The sequence below is a fragment of the Vipera berus genome (assembly GCF_964194415.1).
Source record: "Vipera berus genome assembly, chromosome: 4".
In the NCBI taxonomy this organism is placed as follows: Eukaryota; Metazoa; Chordata; class Lepidosauria; order Squamata; family Viperidae; genus Vipera; species Vipera berus.
The window spans coordinates 93,261,038-93,272,525 of record NC_138206.1 but is presented as its reverse complement, the minus strand read 5'-3'; positions in this window follow the sequence as shown (position 1 = coordinate 93,272,525).

The following is an 11,488-nucleotide window of genomic DNA, read 5'->3' as shown; positions in this document are numbered from 1 at the left end:
CCGGAGAGATGTGACCCCGGGATCAGCGGCTAGTCAAACCGATTTACGATCACCAGACCGCCAAAACCGCTGACGGCTCCCACTGCTGTAAGCAGCTTGCCGGGCAAGAAGTGAAACCGGAGCCCCCTGCTGCGCGCGCAAAGGGGAGCGAATCCGGGCCAGGCGCTTGGCCAAGGCGCTCAGGCGCGGGCCCGAAAAATGCCGGCTCTGGCGCGAAGAAGAAGGAGGTGGCCATTTTGGGAGAAATTCGTTGGTGGTTGGGTTGCGAAGCAGGAGTCGGCCCAGTCTTCGGGCGGCGGGATTCTGATTTCCTCAGGCGGAGCCGCGCGCTGCCAATGCTTTTGCAAAACAATTCCTCCCTAAGGGAGTGGACTCCATCCCGAATATTGTTCACTATCGACATTCTCGGCAGGGCAATTAACAGGGAAACCAAGGTTTTAGCAGTTGGGTATCTTTATAGACTACCATTTATTGGGCTATTGATTTCAAAGTGAGAAGAATGGGTGTATTGGGGATGTCAAATAAACTTTCTACCTCCAGGCCATTCAGAATGTGTGTATGTGTGAAAGAGAATCTCTTGAGTTGTGGTGTGATTACTAGACAAGTCCCTGAAGTTTTCCTGGCAGGTTTTCAGAAGCTGCCATTGCCTTGGCCATCTCCTTCCTCGAACTGAGAGAGAATAACTGGCCCAGATCACCTCAGTAGCTTCCATGCTTAGTGAGAACTTAATCCTCACAGTCTCCCACTTGTATCTTTAACCACACCATCAGAACCATTGAAAAACCTCACACTTTCTGAGAGAATTGTTTTTGTATACAGTATCTTCTTCCAACCTTGAGAACCAAAAGACTATGATAAAAGTGAAGAAACTGGCAGGGTTTTGGATGAGAGCTTCCTATATCCCAGTCCATGCCTCCCCACTTAAATCTGTCCTCATATCTCTCTCAAAGCTTTCATTTTAAGAAGCTGTTTTGTCTGACAAAACATCACAGAGATAAATAGTCTGTTATGAAATTCAGCTGTGCAATATTTCCAGGAATAAGGGCAGGGTTGGGGAACTTATGGCCTCAAGATGCTGGTGAAGTCTTAACTCCCTTCATTTTCAATCAGTGTCACCCAAAGCAAGTAAAAGTTGGGGGCTGGAGTTGCAATTCCTTCTTCCTACTGCAAGAAGATGCATCTGGCAAATGCAAGGGGGGGGGACAAGCAACACCTACAAACAGTCTTCTGCAACCTGGCATCCTCCAGATGCACTTAATTACAACTTCCTTCACACTGCCTGGGGATGGTTGGATTTGTAGTTCAGTATATCTGAAGAGTGTCAAGTTGGCGAAGATTGCCTTAAGACTGATTGGTGCTAATATAATTGAGGAATAGCATTTTGCAGGCCAGCTACTTCTACTCAGCTTTTTCACCCTTCTTTCTGGAAGTTCTCCCTACTGTTAACCTTATGTAAAATAGCTAATTTTAAAAAGGGGAGATTAACACAAATAGCTCTATAGAACTGTGGAAAAATAACTGATGTACTAACAAAAGGAAATATGTGTGGGAAACTAGCATTGCTTTCTTGTCTGGGAAAAAAAAGAAATATCCAGATCTCTGGATTTAACAACCACATGAACAATAAATACCACAACTGAAATTAGGCTGAAGAAACTCACAGATCATGATAATGCAGATAATTTCATTGGAGAAGTAAACATATTAGGCAAATAAAACTCCAACCATGGCAACTTTTTACCTTGTACCAAAGGCCACCACCATCTGCAGCAAAAGCACAGTCTGCGGAGACTTGCTGAGGCAATTAAGTCTTAGCTGAAGGATGTGCAAAGAAGGCCTCTTGGGCACTTTCTGCCTTTTCAAGCCAAGCAAACACCATCATTGTGCTTGCGGCTACGTAGGATATGCTATGTCGGCTCTCAATTGTAGGCCCTGCTGGGTAGGGGCTGGTGTTGGCAGCTGTTCTTGTGACCCCTTTCCAAGCTTATGCAACACTAGTTGCTTATTTTTAAAAACCATTTCACCACAGCAAAACTGGTTGGGAAAATACAGAATATGCCCCATACTTTTCTAAACTTTCTGCTTTTTTATGGTGGAACTAAGGAATCAGAAATAGAACATATTCCTTGGATACGAATATTAATAATATCCTTGTATTTCATATTTTTCCTATAGAAAAATATAATGCTGGAGCAATGAGGAACTTCTTTTTTCTTTTCCCATCCATGGCCTGTGCTAAAGATAGGAAATCACAGCTCAAGGTTTTGGTTGTTCAAATATTACATATATAAATAATGTCCTCTAGTTTCATTGCAAGAAAAAGACAACTGTAATGGAAGAAAAGTGGGAATAGATTATTAGAGATACTAATCTTATACCAAAAAAGGCCTAGCCTACTCCTGCAGCAAAATGAGATGGTGGACTCTGGAGATGTAATAGTGGAGTGGAGTAGACTACTTCAGATGTCAGTGGGGGAGTTCAGGACACCTTGCAAGCTCCTGTGCTATTTACAGATAGGATTCTTTTTTTGCTTTGTTTTGCTTTGCTTTGCTTTCTTTTGTTTTTCACATAGTCAAGTATTTAACAACAGCAACAGTGTGACACCAGAACACCCACCTGAAATATAAAAGTGGCACAGTCTATTCTTCCACCTTAGGAAATCTGCCAGCTCATTACAATCTCTCTCTCTATTGTATTTGTTCCAAGTACTTTGAAGTTCTTGTTTACTAGAGTAATTAAATTTAAGGGGAAAATGAAAAAACCACATTTTAAAGAACCTCTGGAAATAGAAATGTAGACATATCACATGGGACCAGAAAATGAATTTTTAATTAAAGTAGAGATGAATTTAGTTAAGTCAATCATTACCTGTTTAATTCTCATACTTTAATTCTCTCATCTCTTATTAAGAGATACTTGCTGAGGCAAATAAGGCAATTATTCATTAAAATTACTAGAAGTTATTTCTTATATGTTTAATACTGGAAATTTGCAAAATTTAAAAATAATGCGAATGTATCTTCACAGGTGAAAATCCTTTTACCAAAATAAATGATCTCCACAGCAATTTTTCACCTAATAAAATTTTACCTTTTAGGAGAGACCCCATTATACATATGTAAAGGAAACTGATGTAAAAACTTTTATCAAGTGATTTAAACAATTACACACACACACACACACACACACACACACACACACACAGAGGAAAAGGCACAGAAATTGAACAGCCAGTTCTAATGCATTTCTGATTTTCATAATACTGAGTACACAGACATTCTATGATTCCATTGTGGGCTGACCAATATAGGTCTGAAATTAAAATACAGAACTATGAAGGATAATGATAGTTGGGATGGGGAGCCTGGAAAGAAAGGTGTATTGCCTTTAATTACATACAAACATCTTTCCTAAAGTAGCCTGGCAGGACCATTAAGCCTCTCTTCTTCCCTTATCCAAATCCTCACAGCCTCAGGATAAATTCCTTTCTGAGAAAAATTGGGAAAGGGGACAAAGGACAACAATGAACAGCCAATGTTGTTCCCAAGACCTTGAGAAGAGGAGAAGATTGATTGGTATAATGCCAAAGCCACAGGTGAGTAATTATTGTCTTGTACCAGAGATATCTCATTTACTTGGCTAAATAAAACAGGAATATAAAGGATTACTAAATACAGTTTGGAAGCTGTTACTAAAATCACTTAATCCAATAGTCTTTGATGTTTATTTATTCATTAAATCAATTTATTACTTCCCCATTCACAAAGTAATATGTTCAGTCTATCAGTTAAATCAAGAATTGCTGCTAAAAGAAAATATGTGTATGTACAGGTGAAACTCGAAAAATTAGAATATTGTGTAAAAGTTCATTTATTTCAGTAATGCAACTTAAAAGGGGAAACTAATATATGAGATGTCAGGGACGCGGTGGCTCAGTGGGTTAGGACGCTGAGCTTGTCGTTCAGAAGGTCGGCAGTTTGGCGGGTCGAATCCCAAGTGCCGCATAACAGAGTGAGCGCCTGTTACTCGTCCCAGCTTCTGCCAACCTAGCAGTTCGAAAGCACGTAAAAATGCAAGTAGAAAAATAGGGACCACTACAGTGGGAAGGTAACAGCGTTCCGTGCGCCTTTGGCGTCTAGTCATGTCGGCCACATGACCACGGAGTCGTCCTCGGACAAGCGCTGGCTCTTCGGCTTTGAAACGGAGATGAGCACCGGCCCCTAGAGTTGGAAACGACTAGCACGCATGTGCGGGGGAACCTTTACCTTTACCTAATATATGAGATAGACTCATTACATGCAAAGCAAGATAGTTCAAGCCGTGATTTGTCATAATTGTGATGATTATGGCTTACAGCTCATGAAAACCCCAAATCCACAATCTCAGAAAATTAGAATATTGTGAAAAGGTGCAATATTCTAGGCTCAAAGTGTCCCACTCTAATCAGCTAATTAAGCCATAACACCTGCAAAGGGTTCCTGAGCCTTTAAATGGTCTCTTAGTCTGGTTCAGTAGGAATCACAATCATGGGGAAGACTGCTGACCTGACAGTTGTGCAGAAAACCATCATTGACACCCTCCATAAGGAGGGAAAGCCTCAAAAGGTAATTGCAAAAGAAGTTGGATGTTCCCAAAGTGCTGTATCAAAGCACATTAATAGAAAGTTATGTAGAAGGGAAAAGTGTGGAAGAAAAAGGTGCACAAGCAGCAGGGATGACCGCAGCCTGGAGAGGATTGTCAGGAAAAGGCCATTCAAAAGTGTTGGGGACTTTCACAAGGAGTGGACTGAGGCTGGAGTCAGTGCATTAAGAGTCACCACACACAGACGGATCCTGGACATGGGCTTCAAATGTCGTATTCCTCTTGTCAAGCCGCTCCTGAACAACAAACGTCAGAAGCATCTTACCTGGGCTAAAGAAAAACAGACCTGGTCTGTTGCTCAGTGGTCCAAAGTCCTCTTTTCTGATGAGAGCAACTTTTGCATCTCATTTGGAAACCAAGGACCCAGAGTCTGGAGGAAGAATGGAGAGGCACACACTGCAAGATGCTTGAAGTCCAGTGTGAAGTTTCCACAGTCTGTGTTGATTTGGGGAGCCATGTGATCTGCTGGTGTTGGTGCACTGTGCTTTATTAAGTCCAGGGTCAATGCAGCCGTCTACCAGGAGATTTTGGAGCACTTCATGCTTCCTTCCGCAGACGAGATTTATGGGGATGCTGACTTCATTTTCCAGCAGACTTGGCACTTGCCCACACTGCCAAAAGCACCAAAACCTGGCTCAATGACCGTGGGATTACTGTGCTTGACTGGCCAGCAAACTCGCCTGACAACCTCATAGAGAATCTATGGGGCATTGCCAAGAGAAAGATGAGAGACATGAGACCGAACAATGCAGAAGAGCTGAAGGCCACTATTGAAGCATCCTGGTCTTCCATAACACCTCAGCAGTGCCACAGGCTGATAGCTTCCATGCCATGCCGCATTGAGGCAGTAATTGCTGCAAAAGGGGCCCAAACCATGCTTATACTTTTCAGAGGTCCGATATTGTTCTATGTACACTCCTTGTTTTATTGATTGCATGTAATATTCTAATTTTCTGAGATTGTGGATTTGGGGTTTTCATAAGCTGTATGCCATAATCATCACAATTATGACAAATCATGGCTTGAACTATCTTGCTTTGCATGTAATGAGTCTATCTCATATATTAGTTTCCCCTTTTAAGTTGCATTACTGAAATAAATGAACTTTTCCACGATATTCTAATTTTTCGAGTTTCACCTGTAGATATATCATAGATCAGTCCTTGATTGAATTTACAGATAGTAATTAGTATAAAAAGTTTATAGATTAGATTTGCTGGTTGCTAATCTCAAAAACTCAAATACTAGTCCTTTCTATATTACTTGGTATTCCCAATTTGGTTTTAGTATTAAAGTAAACAATGGTACAATCTAACAAGGCTACTATCCTTGAGAGTTATTGCTCCCTATTGTAGAGCAAACTATAATCCAACTTCAGGCTTCACTTAGGAATTTTTAGGAGAAATTTAGTGCATTCTTAAAATACAGCTTACAAAGAAACAGCATATAAAGAACTCCTAACAAGTTAGCCTTATTATTAGAACTTGAGATGGTAGAAGGAGAATGTAAGATTTTACATATTTGAAGAATTTATAGCAGTATCTCATTTAATCGAAGCATCAAAAAATAACTTGCATATGGGATTAGCCATCAACATTCTAATCACCTGAAAAGGAACTTTAACTTAATTAGCTAGATCAACACAAACTATACAGTAGCTTTTAGTCCAAACAATGCTTACACATGATGGGAGTTATATGGTAAATATGTAGCTCTTTGTGATTGGCACTAAATGCATGAATATCAAAAATTATGTTTCTGATGTGAGCCTAAAATTGTTCCTTTCAAAGGCAGCTTTAATTATCCTATTAATTTCAATGGGATTTCAAGGCTTGATATAACCTCATGAATTGAGAAATCTTTTAAGGTTAAAAAAATACAAATTCAGGATATTCAGGACTGGATATCTAGAAGTACCTGAAGATTTAATGAGTGGGGAATTATAGCTTAAGTTTATAATCCTGATATAGTTTTCAAATGATTGTGAATTTGCCCTTTCATTACAAAATAGGTATGCACAATTTAGTACATCTGAGTTCAATGGGAAGATGCAGTTATACTTGATTAGAGAACAGAAATCTGCCACATGCTGACTCAGACTATTAATCCCCTGAGCACTGTAGAGTCTAGGTAGTTCTTCTGTGTTTAAAATAAAAATATAATTTGATTCTATCTGCAAATGCCAGAATTGAACTGTGAGTTTGATATATATGATTTGTTCATTAGGTGAAAAGAAAAGAATGTGTCCTGTAGATTTAGACCTGTTTTTAAAAATTGTTTAGGAGCTAATTCATAAGCCTATATGAATATTTTGATTTAAACAAAAACTATAAATATTTTAACTGAAGTATTCAGTATAGACATAATTGATTTGAGGTACTAGTTTGTGATTAGGTTACAAAACTAGCTTATGGAATCTCCAGTTTCAAATCTACAGTTAACCATGAACTTCACTGGACCAATTAAATCATTTTCTCTTCATCTAATCTAGCTAATAGTGTTGTTAGTATAAAATGGAGAAAAACTAACTTGACTTTGAAAGATTAGTTAGACACAAATCTATTAAATAAGACAATAGTTCTTCATTTCAAGAAAGTGTAGTGATTATGACAACTGTGACTTAGAACTAAGTTCATCTAAACAAATCATAAAATTCAGTACAAAATGTCATCTTTTATCAAATACTATCAAGGATATAACCATTAAGACCATTAAAAGCATGTACGTATACATTTAGTCATAAAGGAATGTCATCAGTATTGCATAAAATTCTTATACTAAGCATGAAATAATTTCTTGAAAAAGCTCTGGAACGATATTGCAAGATGAATCTCATTGGATCTATTTATCACATAAAATTTCTTTTAAATCCATTTTAGCAAGTCAACAGCAATTAACTATGAGTATGACTATGACTATCATTTGCAGGAAACATTAAATTCTGTTGAAATTAGAATAGAATAGAATTCTTTGTTGGCTAAGCGTGATTGGAATTTGTCTCCAGTGCATAAGCTCTCAGTGTACATACAAGCAACAAGTGATAAATCATGATCATAATCATACAAGGCTCAGTGATAGTCATAAGATACTAAATAAAAGCAATCAACATAAATCATAAGATCAAACAACAAAGTGATAGTCATAAGATGCTAAAGGAATAGGTAATAGGAAAGATGAGAAGGATAATATTACAGCCCTACTACATGGTTTGATATCCAGACCTAGGGCATAAGACAGTCTTTTGGGAATTCCTTTTTAGCAGAGTGATGGCATGGGACAAAAACTGTCTCTGTGTCTAATTGTTTTGGCGTTGAGGGGGGAAGTTGAAGGGGAAGAAGTTGAAACAGTTTATGTCCACGATGTGAGTGCTCTGTAGATATTTTCACAGCCCTCTTTCTGTCTCATGCAATATACAGGTCCTCAATGGAAATCAGACTGTTTGCAATTGTTTTTTCTGCAGTCCTAACTACATGTTGAAATCTGTGTCTGTCCGGTTTGGTCATTGTGTCAAACCAGACAGTTATAGAGGTATAAATGACAGACTGATTAATTCCTCTGCAGAACTATAACAGCAGCTTCTTGGGCAGTCTGAGCTTTATGAGTTGGCACAGGAAGAACATTGTGCTTTTTAAATTATGTTTTGATGTTAGGTGTCCATTTCAAATCCTGGGAGATTATAGAAGCTAGAAACTTGAAGGTCTCTACTGTTGATACTGTGTTGTCTAATACTGTATGTTGAATAGGAAGGCCTGTCCTAAAATCTACTATCATCTCTACAGTTTTGAGTGTGTTCAGTTCAGGATTGTTACAGCCGCACCACAGGGCCAGTTGTTCAAGTTCCTGTCTGTATGCAGATTCATCATTATTTCAAATGAAACCAATGACTGTTGTATCACCTGCAAACTTCAGTATTTTAACAGAGGGATCCTTTGAGGTGCAGTCATTGGTATACAGAGAAAAGAGTAATGGAGAGAGAACACAGCCCTGAGGGTGCCTGTGCTAATTGTTGAGGTATTGGATATGATTTTCCCTAACTTCACCTGTTACTTCCCATCTGTTAGAACAGTGGCGTAGCGTGGGGGGTGAAGGGGGGGCCGGCCGCACCGGGCGCAACATCTGGGGGGGCGCTCGCACTGAGCTGCTCGGTAGCCACCGAGGCTCTGTGTCATTTCTGTCCGCGCCGCGGGCTGCGAAGAGGCGGGGCGGGGCCAGGCCGCCGACATACACGCCGCCCAGTGACAGGCGGCGCATGCGGGCCCAACCAGGAGAGGCCCCCTGCTGCAGAGGCCCTCCCCCTCTCCCGGCCCCCGCCCCCTCCTGTGTCTCCTTCATCCGCTCCGGGAGAGCGAGCCAGAAAGGGTAGTGGACGGACGGACGGGCGTGCGGGAGGGCGGCGGCAGGGTGACTTTGGATTCCAGTTCCGCGAAGGAAGAAACTGGGGTCCCTTCTTTCTCAACGCACCGGACTGCTCCAGAATAAGAGCCTTCCTTAAAAGTCGCCCGGTTCGGCTCCGTGATAGCCGGCGATGGAAAATATCTGGTCCAAACCCAAAACCCGAAGTGAACAAGTGCACGCGGTCTCACGCCTGCGCTTCCTGCTTGGAGAGCGCCACGGGACTCTGCGCGGACTACCTGTGGCGAGAAATCAGTGAAAAAGGCTCGTCAGGGACCGAGAAGGAGTTCTAGATGCAAAGCTCCGCAAAGGGGGCGGGAAAGAGTCCGAAACGTGGGTTCGTTGCTGAACGCAGTGCTCAGGGAGCCCCAAGGGCTGCACAGAGTTGGCTTGGCTCCGCTCTCGAGCTGCTCTTTCTTGCAAAGCGAAATGAGTCCGGCAGGTGAGATGGGCGGCCACATAAACTGAATAAAATAAATAGAAGCGGCCAACTCTCCGCCCAGGCTCAGGCCAACCGCAAGCGCCCCGCAGGCGCCCTGGCAGGTTTGGCCGAGCGAAGACGGACCCGCTGGCCGGCCGGCCTAGCTTTGTGCGCATGCGTGGCTTTATTTAGCGGGGCTCACGTGCGAGCTTGAATGCAGTGGCTCTTGCAGGTCGGAGCCCCGCCCAGCCGCCCTCGAGAGGGACCCGGAAGCATCCCGCATGCGCGCGACTCTTCTTGGAAAGTCTACGCCGCTGCGGGGCGCGTCTTTTCAGCAGTGCCGTGACGTCACCGCCCGCCCGCCCCTCTATTTCCGCTTCCGGTTGCCTTGCCCCGCCCCGGGTGCTGACAACCCACGCTACGCCACTGTGTTAGAAAGCTTATAATCCATTTACAAGTATGGTCAGGCACAGCTACCTGAGTCAGTTTAGTGAGAAGAATTTCTGGAATGATGGTATTTGCATGCAGAGTTGAAGTCTACAGAAAGGACCCTTGCATAGGTCCTTGGAGATTCAAGATGCTGTAAGATGTAGTGCAGTGCCATATTAACAGCATCATCTGCAAATCTATTTGTTTGGTAGGCAAATTGCAAGGGGTCTAAGAGCAGATCTATGATTTATACATCATATAAATTATAATATTTTCAAACTTTTATTGGCATGATTGTAAACAAAATAGTCCAATACTCTAATCACTTCCTCACCTTGACTTTTGCATAAAGTTAACAGGTGCTTTTCGCTTTTCCATAAATTTTTATTCAATTATCAGTGAGATTAGTAATGCTATTTTATAGGTATCTTCTTAAAAGTAAGTGTTACATTTACTCTCAGGTGAGTGAGTATGTGTTTCCACATAGTTTTAATTAAGCTATTTTCGTTTTTTACATACATATCAGAATGAGTGTGCCATGGAATTCAGTGTGACTTTCCACCATTTAACATAAAGAGGGTCATAATGAAGATGATTTGCAGACAGAGTTGAAATTATTATGCTCCCCACTTTCTCCACTCACTGCACAGAGTTTGCTAGAGGTTGTGATCTCCACACCCAAGGATGGCATCAGAGACAAAATACATGTAGAGTAGACTTAGTGGGTTTTTATTTGTAATTAATTTGTTCAGACTAAAAGTTCCTAACTATATAAGTAATTAATATCACCTCCCTCACATACAACCTTTAGGAAGGGCAAAGCTGAATGATTGAACAAACAAGTGAAAACAATTCATTTGTTTTCAACTATGTTTGATGTCCTGCTTTTAGCCTTATGGAAACTCCTAATGAACTTCCCCTCCCAATAACAGGCAAAATCCAGAGAAGCCTTCCCCAGCTTCTTGCTACCAGAAATGCACTGCCAGTGTCAGAAAATGAGCAGAAACTACAGTTTTCAGAACTCAGTAATGAATGAAATGTGAGAGAATCTGAAGTAGAGAAATCATTTGATAGTGAATTTTGATTTTCTGATTAAGCTTGGATATTTCCTATATATTAAAATGAAGGAATTTCAGTACCATCCCTTTCTGTTATTTCCTCCATGATTCTAGAGAGGGTAAACATACCTTTCTGTAGTCAAGATGAGCACAGGTTGCCACACATAGAGAATGGGTGGAGCAGAATGCTGCGTGAATGAAGCAAGTGTGTCTCTGGGCACCAGATTGCACACTGTTGAATGCAACAGAAGTAACCAGACACACGGCTCTCTCAAGGTCCTGCACATATATCCTAGATCAAAATTCTAGACATTTTGAAAGAGGCCAGTTCCTCCTTACCTCTGCTAATTCTTTGGTATTTATCCCCAAATCCTTCTTCTTTGGTCTTTGAGTAAAATAGATAACAGTATTTCTTTGGTCTTCGGCTTAATCCAGAACATCAGAAGTCAACACTGCTTCCACTATATTGCATTCTGCACTCACATATGCAGAAAAGCTATAACCATTTTTTTAAATAGATACTATCATCATTTTTTCTATTCCTCAG